We start from the raw sequence: 3,253 nt of genomic DNA, 5'->3' as shown, positions 1-3,253 counted from the left end.
GCATTTTCCTGCTCCTGGACGTGATAACACACCATTTCTACTTGAAATCACCAACATTCCTTCTTCCTTCTCTCTTGGACAACCTCCACACCAATTCCACCAACCTACCTGCTTCTGTGCCACATACCCTGACTTTCATCCAGTTTCAGTGAAAAAAATGTGCCTGCTCCTCTTTACGACATACCTCTACTTAGGCCTTAAATCATTCTCATCTCAAAATTCTCCAGGTGTTCACCCTGGCAGTTACTGATTTTCTCTCCTATATTATCTTTTTCTCCCTCTCTAGAATGATTTCTATATGCTATCACCCATTTTAGAAAGACAACTTCTCTTGACCCCACCACCCCTCCAGCTACCACTGAATTTCTTAGCACCACTCTTAGTTCTCCAAACTTATCCATACTGTTGTCTTCATTCCTTTATTTTCTTTCTAACCTTCAGTTAATCTCCCCATTCTCTCCCCTAGCTCCTTCCTCGCTAATCAGGTTTTTGTCCCTACTATGCCATCCAAAGGTGTTCTTAGCAGGATTACCAGTGGAGTACCTCCTGCAAAAGTTAGTGGTAGATTCTTGGCACCTTCATATTAGATCTCTCAGCAGCACTGGCCCAGCCCACCACTCGCTCCCTTTATTCATTCAACAAATATTTACACTATGCCAGGCATGTGTCTAATCCTCTGGATATTTCAATAAATTAGAGACAAAGATCCTTCTCCTTGGGGAATTGATATTCTACCAGAGAGAGATAGTGAAGCAAAACACAATAAATAACTAAATTGTGGCATGTTAGAAGGCAATAAGGTCTATGGAAAAGAAGACAGAACTAAGCAATGACCTTGTAGAACTTCCTTTTAGCACACAATTATACTATAACGAAACACGTCCTATCTGGCAACAATATTTAATATCAAATTGAATTATAGGATATGTGTATATATCCCCACATAATAAAAAATGAATCACATTTTCATCTGCCATCCTTCTTAAGTCACTACTCTTCTCTCTCCTACTTCTATTGGATTTGATGTGAGAATATTGGGAAGAAGAAAACATGGAAATTCAGGTGAAGGGATAGTGGGGATGCTCGCAGTGTGCACGCTCCTCCCACCAGGATAGAGGGTCTGTTCCCCAGCCCCTTGAAGCCAGGTTGCCCTTGGGACTAATGGAATGTGGTGAAATGATGATGCGAAACTTTCAAGCCTCGACCTTACAGCTTCCACTTTCACCCTGTTGGAACACCATGCCACCACAGAAACCAGCTCAGGCTAGCCTGCTGGAAAATGAGACAAGCCCTGCCAGCTGAGGCCTTCTAAACCAACCACTCTCCAGTCTAGCCACCAAGTGACTTTAGCCACAAGAATAATCCTATACAGACCAGCACAGAACCACCTAGCTGAGTCTAGACCAACATTACTGACTCGTGAATCAGGAGAATGTAAAATGACTATTTTAAACAATTTAATTTTGGAGTGGTTTGTCACAAAGAAATAGATAACTGATACAATAGGTATTAAATATTTATTATTTATTAAGATGATAACTCATTGTTTTAAAATTAATCATTGATCTTTTAATAAGCCAAATTTTAATAAATAAGTTTAATATTTAACACTTATTTAAAAAGTTAACAGTGGGGAATACATACTTTTTTATGAAAAGTTCACCAGCTATATATCTCAGTAAGTGGTGTTTTTTTTACAGAAATTAAATCATACATAGTGTTCCATGACTCACTTCATTCACTTAACACTGTAGACATCTACCATGTCAAGAATACACAGCTGTATTTTTAAATAGTTGCAAAATATTCCATTGAACAGATACACATAATGTATTTATAGAACTCCCTTTTATTGGACATTTAGGTTAGTTCCTAAAGCTAGCATATAAAAATGCTGAAAGGAGTTTCTTATACTTACAACTTTGAACATTTATCCTTTGAGCCTCAGTTTGTTCATATGTAAAATGAGGATATCTCTGACCCTTCCTACAGAATTAAAAAAAAATTAATGAGATAATGTGTATGAAGACTTTAACAGTTTAGGAGATATAATAAGCCCTTAATAAATTGTAGCCTTTTTTCTTATTATCATCTGATTATGAGCTTCATTAGGGCAGGGGCCATATTAGCAGAACTCAGGACCTAACTTAATAATAAACTAGCTGACATCTGCTGAGTTTCTATGAGCCAGGCTCTAAGTCAACTACAACCTTTGAGGTAAGTACTGTTATTATCCTATATTGCAGATGAGGAAATTGATGCACATAGAAATGAAGTAACTTGCCTAAGGACAAGAAGTAAATTTTAAATTCAGAGCAATCTGACTCCAGAAACCATGCTTTTAAAACTATACCGTGCTCAACTGCAAAAAGAAATCAGGAAGAACTACAAATACGTGGGGGTTAAACAATATGCTACTGAAGAATAACTGGGTCAGGGAAGAAATAAAAAGAGAGATCAAGAGATATATAGAAACGAATGATAATGATAGTACAACATATCAAAACTTTTGGGACATGGCAAAAGTGGTCATAAGAGGAAAGTTCATATCATTACAAGCCTATCTCCAAAAACAAGAACGGGCCCAAATAAACAACCTAATGCTTCATCTTAAAAAACTAGAAAAGGAAGAACAGATGAGGCCTAAAGTCAGTAGAAGGAAAGAAATCGCCAAAATTAGAGCAGAAATAAATGAAATTGAAAACAAACAACCAACCAACCAAACAAAAACAATAGAAAAAAATAAATAAACAAGGATCTAGTTCTTTGAGAAGGTTAATAAAATTGACAAACCCCTGGCTAGACTCACTAAAGAAAAAAGAGAAAGGACAAAATAAACAAAATCAGGGATGAAAGAGGAGAAATATGACAGATATCACAGAAATACAAAGGATCATGCAAGAATACAATGAAAAAGTATATAATAACAAATTTAATAATTTAGAAGAAACAGACCAGTACTTAGAAAAATACAATCTTCCTAGACTGAATCAAGAAGAACTGGAAAGTCTAAATAGACCAATCAGCAGTGTGGAAATTGAAACAATCATCAAAAACCCGCCCAAAAGTAAAAGTTTAGGACCAGATAGCTTCACCAGTGAATTCTACCAAACATTTAAAGAAGATTTAATATCTATTTTTCTCAAACTCTTCCAAAAAATTGAAGAGGAGGCAATGCTCCCTAACTCCTTTTATGAGGCCACTATTACCTTGATTCCAAAACCAAAGACATTACAAAAATAAAAAGAGAGAA

The sequence above is a fragment of the Pteropus alecto genome, unplaced genomic scaffold (genome assembly GCF_000325575.1).
Source record: "Pteropus alecto unplaced genomic scaffold, ASM32557v1 scaffold86, whole genome shotgun sequence".
Taxonomy (NCBI): Eukaryota; Metazoa; Chordata; class Mammalia; order Chiroptera; family Pteropodidae; genus Pteropus; species Pteropus alecto.
The sequence above is the reverse complement of the archived record's forward strand: the minus strand, read 5'-3'. Positions refer to the sequence as shown.